Here is a 14,776-nt window from a genome sequence, read left to right on the forward strand (position 1 = left end):
ATGCAAATCTTCTAACTAGTTTCAATAATTGACTTTTCATTACTTTCACTTTATTCAAAACTATAAGCTATAATATGCTTTTAATCAGTTTCAATTACTGACAATTGAAACTGATATAACAAACTTCCCACACTAACAAAAGCACCGAAGAGGTAATTTACTTCATGACATAGAAGTTACTTACACTCTCTGTTTGCATTCGTACGAGATTGAAAGACCTTCCAAACAGTTTTCTAACTTTTAAAAACACTTCTTTTATCTCCCCAAAAAGGGACGAGTTTCAGTCACCTCATATTGGATTCATGATGGAGCAACGGCCCCTTTGAAGTGAGTAGTATAGGTGTCAGGGAGACGCCCTTTTCATTCACTGTTTCCAGATAAGTCGACCTGGTTATTCATCCTGAATAAAGTTGAAAGAAAAGTCAGCGCAGAACATTTTTATTATATTGCTTTTTTATAAAATAAAGAATATTTTATTTTTCTTTGGTATTTTTCTAATATTGAATGGAAATTTTGTCACCACGGCTTCATGAAATTTCATTAACAGGTCATATGTTACCTCCTTCCCTGCACGTAATTTAGACAAACACACGCACTTACATGCAGAAGCAGTCACGTGCAAATAAACTCAAGTGGACGATACGTTCATGCACACACACACACACACATACACGCACACACACACACACACACACACACACACACACACATATATATATATATATATATATATATATATATATATATATATATATATATATATATATATATATATATATATACATATGTATACATATATATATATATATATATATATATATATATAGATATATATATATATATACTATATATATATACTATATATATATATATATATATATATATATATATATATATATATTAATATATATTATATATATAATATATATATATATATATATATATATATGTTGTGATAAATATTGTTGCATTATCATAATGGAATATCAATCTTTGTCAAGTAGAATTATGTTCAAATTCAATATCTAAGGTCACTTTGTTCAGTATTTCTTTATCTGCTCTATTTATTTCTTCTACCTCTTTTATCACCACTGAAGTATCATTCTCCCGTCGTTCCTTGTAACGAAGCTTTCATGCCCACTGATGATTATCGTTTTATATTTTCCCTCGTGTTTATCCATCTTAGAATCTTCCTCTCTCAATTTCTCGTTGGATTGATTCTCTGTCGATCCGAAGTCGATACCATCAAAGATACAGAGCGAATATCAGATCAGCGAGTCAAAGCCAAATGATGACCACCGGTGAGCTTTGTGTCTGCTGGATGGATTTGAAATTTGAATCAAGGACTGATGTCGCTCTTTCTGGATTATTGGTCCTGCAGATTTCCCATCTGAGATTGTAATGAGATAAATTCGTTGTCATACCAATGAGGCGTTCTTTTTAATGTCATCCTTTGAACTGACACGCTGCATCTGTAATGTGATTGATGTTTGAAATCCTCGTTTTATTCCTTTGTTTGAATAAATTCTTCTACAGCATTAGAATTGCTTGTATACGTTCTTCCTCTTACGGCAAATAAGAACGGTAAGGTCGTTAGCAACTGAAAATCTGTTAAGAATGAGAGAAAATTGAATTATGAAATAATGCTGTCTTTATTCCTAAGTGAAGTAGAGCGCATGATAGAAGCGATGACTCTACAAACAAAGTAAATAATTTATGCAGTTGATTTTTATAGTTAAATTTCAATGCGTTAATATTTTCCTAATTATATAAAGAAAGACTTTGTAAGTGTTTTAGGTGGATTAAAGAACAATCGGCCAACTGAGGAACGACTGAGACAGCTTAGATTATTCCAGTAATACAGAGAGAATTACACACTTATAAGCCACTCAGTCTCTCTCGATCAAAGCCCCCAGACAATATGCATTGAAAAAGTCGACCCGTAACAACGAGGGAGTCAGAATGATTTGAGGCTTGTGCTGGAAGCGTTATTCCCTCATGAATTTTCTTCTGGTCAACACAGGGTTTATATGCTTTGCACGAACTACGTTTTAGCTGGATATTCTTGGTGTTAGATTTGTTTATTTCGAGTGAGGACGGAGTTACGTTCATTCTTCTCTTATTTGTTGGGTGAATCGAGAACCCTTGATGGTTTTCCATTACTCTTTTCTCGGCTGATTTGTGGAGATGTATTATTATTTGTCAAGCAGAGGCTTAATCATCATTTTGATGTTTACTTCCTGATCTTTTACAAGATGTCACTCGCCAATATCTTCGTTTTTTTTTTCCATTCCTTCATCAAAAAGATGTAGGTTGGTGAGAACTATTTCATTATCATTCCACTCTTATTAGGTAGGTAACCTACTATGAGATTCAGGGCCTCTGTAACACGGTTTTTTGGACTTTGCTCCTTGTCAAAGCATCGGATGAAGCTGAGAGTTGACATATGTATATTTTACAACCACACATAAATTTTGTCAGCATTATTAATAACCTAAACCCGATAGTTTTAATTTTTATAGAGTAAAAATTATCTAGCCGACGCCCTGGCCAATGATTACGAGCCAAGAGTCGAAAAACATTCATTACGTAAGCAAAGTAAACACCTTTTGACGAAATGTTTCCCCGCCCATCCACTAGACAGAAACTCATTCTCCTTGTTTCATCGGCTCTGAAACCCGAAGACTTTATGAATGGCGGAACGATACATAGATGTGGGTGAGGTATCTGTGCTAGCGTAGTAATACTACTGTAGCAGTAGTCTCGCAACAGTATATGCGTAATATACATGATTTAAACGTTTAGGCCAACTGCTGGGATCCTTTAGGATTATTTAGCACTTCTTACAACTACTCGAGAAATGAGTTTTTACAGCCAGAAGTTAAATTTTGTAATCTAACAATGCCCATGATAGCCTTCAGTGTTATCCTGAATTATAACGAGGCCAAAGTGGGTGGAGCCTCGTGAAGTTATCATTTTGACGATAATTACTGATGAAGGTTTAAAGCCCAAATACGGTACCGGCTATTTTTTTTTTTTCAGTAAATAAATAAAAATTGCTTGACATTGGATATAGCGGTTATCAAATCAAGCTTGTCTACGATGTTTTTTTAAAATAACCAACTATTCCCTACATCTTGTCAGTCTGATTGTGACCTATAATTTCTTAGGAAACGTATTTTGGGAGTTAGACTAATAATCAAAGTATTTTTGTATTTATTAACATATTTTGTTGGTTTGTTCATTATGACAATTATCAGTGGAGAGGTTTCAGAGTTCGTAAAGGTGTACTGCTTCGCTTGTATTTAAATTTGTTTGTCATTGTTGCCAGAGGTATAGCCTTCGTTACGTATAGCCAATCATCCATCGAGAAAGAGGGACGAAATGCTGTCATAAGTTACGTAACGAGTGCGTTCGAAACCTTTTCTCTGAGTAAGTTGGCCCGTCTTCAAAAATAGTCACTTTTACATTGTAAGTACCAAATTTATTCAACCTACGTAATGTAGAATGCAGTCAAAATTTATGTGTACATATAATGTGTATTCTGAATAAGCGTTATATTTATGAAATGCATAGATAAAAAGTTATTGCGAAAAAACCGTGTTACAGAGGCCCTGAATCTCATAGTAGTGGTAATAAAGCAATTTCTGCCTTGAGTTGCCATTAAGATAACATTATGATGCATTACGTAGCATACAGAAAAGTAAGATTTGTGTTAAGTTCAAATATATCTTCCGTATTAAGTTATTTTTTTCAATAAACAGTTGAAGCATCTTCTTGAATATTTTCGACTATATAATCACACACCATTAGATAGCTGTTTTTTTTTCTTGAGGAAATATGGTTACAACAACTATGTAAACATTACTGTAAGCTGTGGTTTGAGGTAAATTCATCCAAAAACATTGATTTTTATACCTGTTGCAATATGCTTCTGGTATAGTTCCGTTATACATGAGATGTTTAAGAATCATATCCTTCTCTTCTTGAATATACTTTCCTTTCCCTTAATACATTCCCCCTCTCCTTCCCACCTTCCCCCTCCCCCTCCCATTCCCCCTATTCCAAGTCATCATCGAAATAGAAGACTAACCCAAGGTTCCTGGGTCATTCAATTCCTGATCCTCTCCGTTTGGTCTTTGTGGAAATTGATGTCTAGCTGGAGGTCCGCAAAGCCTTTCGGATATATCTCTTGCTTTTTCCTTCTGTATTATTTGGGGTCGGGCTCTTGGTCAAATGTACTATTATTTCGAATAGGAACATTTTTTGTCTATATCATTTATGGTGTCATTGGTTGATCGATTTATATTCGTACTTGTTGCTCTTAGTTTTGAGCTTTTTCTTATTTTTTTTTATTTTGTATCTATGTTGCTATCGATAATATATATTTATATACTATACATACATATATGCATACAAACACACAAACACACGCACACACACACACACATTTATATATATATATATATATATATATATATATATATATATATATATATATATATATATATATATATATATATATGTGTGTGTGTGTGTGTGTGTGTGTGTGTGTGTGTGTGTATATACATACATACACACACACACACATATATATATATATATATATATATATATATATCTATATATTTGCTCATCGAATAACAAAAATAATTCCTTTTTATTTGTCTGACCTCCGTGGAATCTGTCACTCCTGCCAGGAATCAATCAAATAGGCAAAGTGGTCACGGAAGATTCAGCAGTCATCAAAAGCGTGGTTGAGAGCGGGAAATTATTATTATTATTATTATTATATTTTATTTTATTATTATTATTATTATTATTATTATTTTTGGTAGGAGGGACCCTCTTCTTAGGCAAATACGAGAAGGTCGAAACGTCCACGTGATACCAGCTATACCAGCACCAATACCAGCCCTTAAACCAAGACGACCCTGGCCCGAACTGAACTACGCTTACGGAATAATACCAGCACTGACGACGACCCCTGCTTGACCTGGACCTGATATCCTGTTCTAATAAAAGTTTCCTTCAGCATTTACAATTTTTTTAAAAATTCCCAATATGAATATTGGTCAGTTACTCAGAAACATCGCTGAGCCTGAGAAGCGAATTGTAAGGAAAATAGAAAAAACAATGTATAAAATCAACTCGCTTAATTCTGCCATTCTTTTTTACAGTATTATTATTATTATTATTATTATTATTATTATTATTATTATTATTATCATTTGGAACGCGAACAAACGTTTACTTGTACAACATTCGCAAGGAAGATTAAATTATAAACTTTTTTAACTGAGTGTTTAAGAACTTATCTTTAAAGAGAGCAAGAGTTAGAAAAATCAAAGAAATATATGACTGGTGAAAACAGTTTCCCTTAAGAAGAGAGAGAGAGAGAGAGAGAGAGAGAGAGAGAGAGAGAGAGAGAGAGAGTCGCTTTGAGTTTAATTAAAAACTTTATCATATTGGTTGCCTGCGCAGACATTAAGAGTGTGTTTAGGAAAGATATGATTTCAGGAATCCGTGAAATGGTACAGAGACTTAGTGAGAAGAAAATGTTTTATCGTTTCTTTCTGCAAAAACACTTTAATAATAATAATAATATTAATTAATAATATTTTATAATAAATAATAATAATAATAATAATAATAATAATACATAATAATAATAATAATAATAATAATCAATAATAATAATAATAATAATAATAATAATAACCCTGCTACCGACCGACCCGCCCACCGATTGTACACGACTTTGCCTGCTATAAATAATGTAAAAACGTATCTTAATTCACTTTACTGTATACTCTCATAGATGACTGCCCGTGCGCTATCGACACCGTTAGAGGAAATAAACCTTAGACAACTGAAATCTTTATATGTCCTTAGAAACCTGATACACCAGCTACATGCTGACGAGAAAAAGATATTAAAAATAATTGAGAAGATTCTATATAAATTAAATGTCGTTTGAAACAGGTATAATATTCAATGCTACTGCCTTCAGAGAAGGCCTCTTACTATAATAATAATAATAATAACAATAATAATAATATAATAATACATAACAACAACACGATCAGGAAAACAAAGAATATACGCAGAGACTCAAGGCGATACTCAAGTCAAAACTCAACGCCGGAAATATGATAAAAGCCATAAACATATGGGCAGTGCAGTAATCAGATACAGCGCAGGAATAGTGGAATGGACGAAGGCAGAACTCCGCAACATAGATCAGAAACCAGGAAACATATGAAAAAACACAAAGCACTACACCCAAGAGCAAAAACGGACACACTATACATAACACGAAAGGAAGGAGGGGGAAGACTACTAAGTATAGACGACTGCGTCAACATCGAGAACAGAGCACTGGGGCAATATCTGAAAACCAGTGAAGACGAGAGGCTAAAGAGTGCAGTGGAAGAAGGACTAATAAAATTAGACGAAGTCCCAGAAAATATACAGAGACAGGAGAATGACAGACAGAACAGAGGACTGACACAACAAACGAATGCACGGATAATACATGAGACAGACTAAAGAACTAGCCAGCGATGACACATGGCAATGGCTACAGAGGGGAGAGCTAAAGAAGGAAACTGAAGGAATGATAACAGTGGCACAAGATCAGGCCCTAAGAACCAGATATGTTCAAAGAACGATAGACGGAAATAACATCTCTCACATATGTAGTAAGTGCAATACGAAAAATGAAACCATAAACCACAAAGCAAGCGAATGCCCGGCACTTGCACAGAACCAGTACAAAAAGAGGCATGATTCAGTGGCAAAAGCCCTCCACTGGAGCCTGTGCAAGAAACATCAGCTACCTTGCAGTAATAAGTGTTACGAGCACCAACCTGAGGGAGTGATAGAAAATGATCAGGCAAAGATCCTCTGGGACTATAGTATCAGAACAGATAGGGTGATACGTGCAAATAGACCAGACGTGACGTTGATTGACAAAGTCAAGAAGAAAGTATCACTCATTGATGTCGATATACCATGGGACACCAGAGTTGAAGAGAAAGAGAGAGAAAAAATGGATAAGTATCAGTCTGAAAATAGAAATAAGAAGGATATGGGATATTCCAGTGGAAATTGTACCCATAATCATAGGAGCACTAGGCACGATCCCAAGATCCCTGAAAAGGAATCTAGAAAAACTAGACGCTGAAGTAGCTACAGGACTCATGCAGAAGAGTGTGATCCTAGAAACGGCGCACACAGTAAGAAAGGTGATGGACTCCTAAGGAGGCATAATGCAACCCGGAAGCCCGCACTATAAATACCACCTAGTCGAATTGGAGGACTGAGATAGAGCAATAAAAAAAAATAAATAATAGTCATAATAATAGTAATATTATTAATAATAATAATATATGCTGGAAGAAAACCCGCTTTTAAACATGTTTTATCAAAAGCAATTGCTGCCTCAGCTGCATAATTTTATTTAGGTTCTTCTCTGTTTTCCTAATGATGGTTTTCTCATTGTTGCTTAAACAGAAAGTGACCATCCCCTTTCACTGAATTCCCTAAGTTTGTCACCCTTTTTTTCCTCCTTTTCGTTCTCTGCATATATTTTTATATTTATTTTCTAACATTGTCTCTCCAGACCTGTGAGATTTTAAGCATTTTAATGAAGAGAGACTCACCCCTCACATTTAAGCTTATTCATTCTGGCTAAATTATATATTCATATTTTCCTTGTAAGGCCGACTCCATTTTTAGAAACTTGAAATGTTCTAATTTAATATTCGTTATATATAGTTTTTTTTACATAGTGTACTAAAATGTAATAATGTGCCTGAATATTTTTGTTTCTTATGGGAGAAGTGAGAAAGAGAGAGAGAGAGAGAGAGAGAGAGACAGACAGACAGACAGACAGACAGAGAGAGGCGGGGTTCGGGAAAGGATGAGATAGTTAGAAAAATTAATTAATAGTAAAAGAATATAACTTTTTGATTAATTAGTTCCTGGGTGTGATAAAAAAAATGTCTGCTAATACTAAATTTGTATCATTTCATGGTCAGAACGGCTGGCCTTGCAGTATGTACATACATACATACATACATACATACATTTCAATGGAAGAAAAGACACAAAATCTAAGAAAAGTTGTCCCTAACACCAAAGAATGATAGAGAAAGTAACTCCTCAGAAACCGAAAATTAAGTCATTACAGAGACCACTTAATGAATATCAACGTCTATAGAGAGAGAGAGAGAGAGAGAGAGAGAGAGAGAGAGAGAGGAGAAGGAGAGAGAGAGAGAGAGAGGAGAGAGAGTCTCTCTAACTTTTGCTATCTCTCCGACAGTATCTCTCAAGTAGGCCATTTAGACGCCTCAAGAGATTTAAATGCACCAAAGGCCTCGAAAGAATTTAGATTAACAGTTAGAAAAATTACTTTTGTATTCTTCGTTAAACTTAAATACAGGATTCCAGGTAAGACCAGAATTATATTGTATATTTATTCTGAAAAGTGTATTGAAGGGGATTCGATGTTCCATACTGATATCTTGTTCAACTTCATCAAAGAAAAATATCCCCTTTGGAATAAATGAAGAGGCATTGCCTGTTTTAAAGGAGTGTAAAATACACATACACAGACAAATAGCGCGCACACACATGCACACAAACACAGCCTACTTTCAATCAGAGACAATTTTTAAATTATTTATTACAGGTGTAAACACAAAAGGTTATAAGTATTTTACTGTATTGAATAGAAACGTGGCATCAATATGTAGGTTAATAAGAGAGAGAGAGAGAGAGAGAGAGAGAGAGAGAGAGAGAGAGAGAGAGAGAGAGAGAGAGAGAAACTATAATTAATCCACGACTTGGTAATTGCCATGATGGATCTAACATGCACAAAATGCCAAATGAAACTGGAATCATACTGACAGCTCCTGATTGTTAACCCTGAATGACCGATGATGGAATCAGGTCAATGTCACTTGGGACTAAAAGACTTAAGAGTATAATTTCATTGACTTTGCTTTTAGGTTGGATGTGGTATTTGGGATTTCATCTCGCTCTGCGAAAACTTTGAGAGTCAGGAATAAAAGATCATACATACATGCATACATACATTTGACAAGTGAGAACCGCATGTGAGGGAGATAGGTGTATTTGAAGTAAGAAGACCGGAAGCGATACGATTGAAGGTTGGTGCAATCATAAGGATAAATAGGCCAGTTGCCTTGTTTTTCCGAATAAAGCCTCTATATGTCGAAGAATTCTTTCCACGTATAGAAACATTCGAATTTACGTTCCTTTCAGCTTTGCTTTTATCACTAAATTCAATTAAGAAATATTTTTATGGAAGTTTGTGAACTGTTCCTGTTATCCAAGCATGCCAGATTTTATTTTATTTTATTATTTTATTTTATTTTTACTCCGAATGAAAGACATTTAGGGCCACATATCTTCTTAACAAGCAGATTACATTTCAGAGAATAGCAACACCCCAAAACCCTGTCTTTTTGCTCTTACCGTAAAATCGAAATAATGAGAAAGTCTTTTGCTCTGACACTAATATTACTGGACGAGCACCGCTGGTTGACGTCAATTAATCGTTGTATTCAACGGAAGAGAAGCTAATGATTTCTGCCTCTCTTACCAATCCCTGACGTTTGCTGCTATTTATGTTCGCTCTGCATGTCTGATGGCATCGTATCCAGATCGGCAGCCGATGGACCCAACCGAATAAGAGAATTTTGAAGGTTAAATGCATGACTGAATGAGGTGGGCGTTGTCAAACGTTACCGAAAAACGAAATGGATGATAAATATGTGGAATTATAAAAAGAAAAAGTGGGTCCACCCTACATTTCATAAACTTATCGCGCATACACATACACGCACACCACAAAAGTGTGAATTACAAGTCGACGACTTATTGCTAATTGTAACCGGAGTTTCATATGATTACCCAACATTTGTCAAAGATTAGTTGTTCTCCACATACGATGTGTTCTCCACAGTGCCGCTGACTTGCTTTTAACATGCTTGTGATATGTATGAGATAAGTTACTAATGTGTGTTTACGATCTGTTTTGCCACAATTTGGAAGACCCTAACACTCACAAGAGGCTTTATTACGCCTATGCGAAACATCACCGAAGGCGTTGAATATTCCTTGATCTTCGTTAGTAGGCGGATCTATCTACGAAGAGTTGCAGCGTGCAAAGAATATTCATATATCTTCGTTATGATTTCGACTCCCTATTGCAAAAACGTATTTTCACACCTCCAGGAACCAGGTCTGAATTAGTAGGGATTTGTGAAGACGGTAAAAAAAGCTTCATAACCCGGAATTTCTCTGAAGTTGATGACGTTTCTCTCTCTCTCTCTCTCTCTCTCTCTCTCTCTCTCTCTCTCTTCTCTCTCTCTATATATATATATATATATATATATATATATATATATATATATATATGTGTGTGTTGTGTGTGTGTGTGTGTATGTGTGTCTGTGTGTCTGTGTATGTGTGTGTGTGTGTGTGTGTGTGTGTTCCCGTGACGAAGGAGTTTCAGCTAGACCTTGGTTGACCTGACCTTCAAGATTCTTTAGTTCGATTCCCTTTGTGTTACCCATGATGATCATTGAGAGAAGGTTATAAGTTAGTTGCAGTGATTAGAATAACATTAACATCTGTTGTACAACAGGAATACTTTCATTTTAATGGAGAAATTAAACGAAGTATAGAGCCGTGATAATCTCATAATCACTCATCTAATATATAACAAAAAATTTGTTTCGATTATATTCATGTAAATACATTTTAAATTTATCATAGTTATAGATATCAAGAATTGGCAACCATTAAAAGACCACTATTCATTATAAAAAAAAAAAGGTAAAGTTCTGAAAAAGATCTATGACCTGTAAGCAGATTCGAAATCATACCTAATTTTCCAAGATTCTGATCCTGCCAGATAGCACTGAACATTAGTTACGGAAGAGATTCTGGACAGAGAACCAGTCATCCCGTGACCAAAAACTCCCGGTGTCTCATTCTTGAACGATAATTCACCAAGGAGAGAGAAAGAGAGAGAGGTGGGGGAGAGGGGAGAGAGAGAGAGAATAGTAGAAAGATAGAAAAGCCGACACAAGCAAACCCAGAGAGAGAGAGAGAGAGAGAGAGAGAGAGAGAGAGGAGAGAGAGAGAGAGAGAGAGAGATTTTCTCCAGCAATACACATCTTTGTTGCGATTTTGTCTGGTATAATAATGGAATATTAGTTGAGAGTGAAGGCTAAGGATATCCCTTGTGGTTGCAATGAGCTTCCGGCTGTTCACAGAATTCGTATATAAAAGGGAATATGAATACCTTATGTTGGCCTCAGTAGCTTTGCTTTCGCCTAAAAGCAACTGCAGGATTTGCTCTTTTGGGGTCAAATGCTTCCTGTCTTTGAGGTATTACTTTGTTAATTAAAAGGAAATATAATTTGATGCTTGTATTTAGTGTAATGTTTAGTTGTAATATAAATCCTAAAAGTCAGATATAAGAGGCAAAAAGAAGATACAATAAATAAAACATATGAAACAACTTATCCTGTATAATAGAGAGATAACTGTGTATTATGCTTAATTAATTGCCTCATTTATATGCTCCTTTCATGCTGGGAAGCTTCTGAGGATATAGGTAACTACCAACCATACCAGCAGATATGGCTGCTAATCGTTCATAAGTTACCCTATATTAGTTAATGGTCTTCCAGTCTTGACAGTAAACTAGAAAACATCACACGAGATTAATGATTCGATTCGAAAGTCATTTTATTTACTGAAATACTATACGTAACAAAATTTCTTCATCTTATTATGGATCAAATTAGACTCAGTTCTTTTGCTTCCTATCGCATCATTCTTTTTACCAGCTAAAACAGTTTTTCAGAGAGAGAGAGAGAGAGAGAGAGAGAGAGAGAGAGAGAGAGAGAGAGATTATAAATTTTTTATATTCTCATATCCTTAATAAATTTATACATAAATTGCCTAAAACCGAGGTAGTAATGAATTACCCTTTCCAGTATTCCCTTAGTAATTAATGTCGCCTGTAATGGTGTGTACGCCCCCACCCCCAACCCCCACACCTAGGGTATCTATGTCTCCCCTTAGCCCCCTTCCCAGACTTCCTACGTCCATTTCAAACACATTTCTTGGCCGACTTAAGCAGTTACAAAAGTAACTGCTTAAGCAGTTACAAAAAAGTAACTGACTTAAGCAGTTACTTACAAAAAAGTAACTGCTTAAGTCTGCAATAATATTATACAGTATTCGGCCCCTTGTAAAAAGAATGTTATGATTAATGTAAGAAGGGAGGTTTAATTAATGTTTGGAACAATATCTTGACTTCTGAAGTAAAAAGTCCTTATTAAATTGAGGGCCGATAATCTCCCACAAAATCTTGGCGTGTGTCTGTGTGTGTGAGTGAGTGTGTATGTGCTTGTGTGTCTGTGTTTAAAAACTTTAAACTGAACCTAATTCAGACAGTGTCAGCATGATAGTTTTGTAAAGAAACTGAGAAAGCTCAGATCTTAGAAGGCTCTGGAATCTTCGTTTAGTGTTGACGAGCTGTGTTCCTGTTGTGGGTAGTTTATTTGTTTGAAGTTCTTGCTTTTTGAAAATATGGAACATGAATTACTGTGAAAGTCAATTGCATAGAAAATGCACATTAATCTTGGTAATTTTGTGTTCTGAATTATTTAACAAAACTAATTATATCAAACAAACTAGTTTTTGTAGTTGATGACTTCGGTGAGGGAAGGAGTAGCCTCCTCTTTCCTCTCTCGCTTCACTGCAACTACAACCCCCAACAGTCGAGTAACTACAAAGATATTTAATTCACTGCTAATACTAACAGATGCATTCCAGATATTTTAGGGAACAAAACATATACCCGCTTATCGTCATTTCGTGGCTCGAACGATGTGCATTCACTTGTGCGCTGAATGCGTTAGTCATATTTCTATGGGTTCAGAAAAGCCATCTCTCGAAAAGGATGGGATTCGAACCCACGCAGAGAAACCCTATTGGATTAGCAGTCCAACGCCTTAACCTCTCGGCCACCTCGTCGTCCAAATAAAGTCACATAGAGTAAGAGTGGTTTACCTGGTAAAGGTGCGGTTGTAACTTTATGCTGTGCCTATGCAGCGGTAAAACACGTTTATGGTCATAAACGCGCCATAGACATATCGCTAACTTACCGCAAGTATGTCGATAACCTGTTGAAAACAAGTCAGCTACCGTAAGTGGGGAACGCAATGTTGGACAATGCTGGATAATCGTATGAAGCACTGTTTATGGCTACTAACAAGTCGTTGACTTGTGTTCAACTTTTTTGTTTTTTGAATGTGTTTTTTGTATGTGATAAGTTACCGACGTTTAACTGTGGTATAAAAGCACCTTACGACCTGTAGTATATAAACCGCAAGAAATGCAGGGGGAAGAATTTGAGAAGAAAAATTGGCCAAAGGAAAATATTAATTAAGACACGGATCTAATACTGATTTTAGCAATAAGAATGAACTTACATCTTATAGAGTCTAAATTCTTCCGGTGTATTTCCCTTTTGCTAAACCCAGGACTTCATCCTTTTTATGGTTATCTTTCTCGAATAACTTTCACCCCAGTTCTCTCGTTTCCTTTCAACTTCGTGGTCTGTAAGGCAAAGATACACTGTTATGATATTATATGTAATTCTTTCTACATAACCTTATCTGATGCTCTTTTTGTTATTTCTTTATATTAATTGGTATAGACTACGCAAGTTCACCGTTTTCACTTTCTGGACAAAGTGTTCCTTCTTTTCATCAGTAGAATTTTTTGAGAGAAATGGATTCAGCTGCGTGCTACTTGATATCAAAGGTATCTTTTGTTATCTATATATTCTCTAAAATTATATAGGCTTTCCTTACCTATCGTCTCTGATCTAGGGTCAGATCTTAATAGAGCTTTTTGCTAATAGTATTTTTTTTAAGATCTACACAATATAATTTCTGCCTTTACGTAAAAAAAAAAAAAAATGCAACCAAAATCAACTGCTCTTATAAAATTTCCGAAGGTAGAAAAAACTAAAGAATAAAACCATAAAAAGAAATTCTCTCTCTCTCTCTCTCTCTCTCTCTCTCTCTCTCTCTCTCTCTCTCTCTCTCTCTCTCTCTCTGCTATATATAACCATTGTGTCGTAGGTAACAAGCCACCAACCGCCCAGAAACCATCAATTTTGGCTGCACGCGTTAACTCGAGAAGTGTCCCGTTCCAGTCCAATAACTTGCATAGCAAAGGATATATATATATATGATATATATATATATATATTATATATATATATATATATATATTATCATACAGATATATATATATATATATATATATACATATATATATATATATATATATATATACATATATAATATAATATATATATATAAATATATATATATATATATATATATATATATATACTATATATATAAATATATATATATATATATGGTATATATATAATATATATATATATATCATAATATATATATATATATATATATATAAATATATATATATATATATATATATATATAGAGAGAGAGGAGGAGAGAGAGAGACGAAGAGGAGAGAGAGAGGAAGGAGAGAGAGAGAGCGGAGGGAGAAGAGAGAGAGAGAGAGAGAGAAGAGAGAGATTCTGGTCTCCCCATATCAAAAAGTCAGGCTAGGGGTTCGTATATCTTGAGAAAGTCGATGAAGCAGCAAAGAAATCGGC

Source organism: Macrobrachium nipponense, chromosome 1 (assembly GCF_015104395.2).
Source record: "Macrobrachium nipponense isolate FS-2020 chromosome 1, ASM1510439v2, whole genome shotgun sequence".
Classification (NCBI taxonomy): Eukaryota; Metazoa; Arthropoda; class Malacostraca; order Decapoda; family Palaemonidae; genus Macrobrachium; species Macrobrachium nipponense.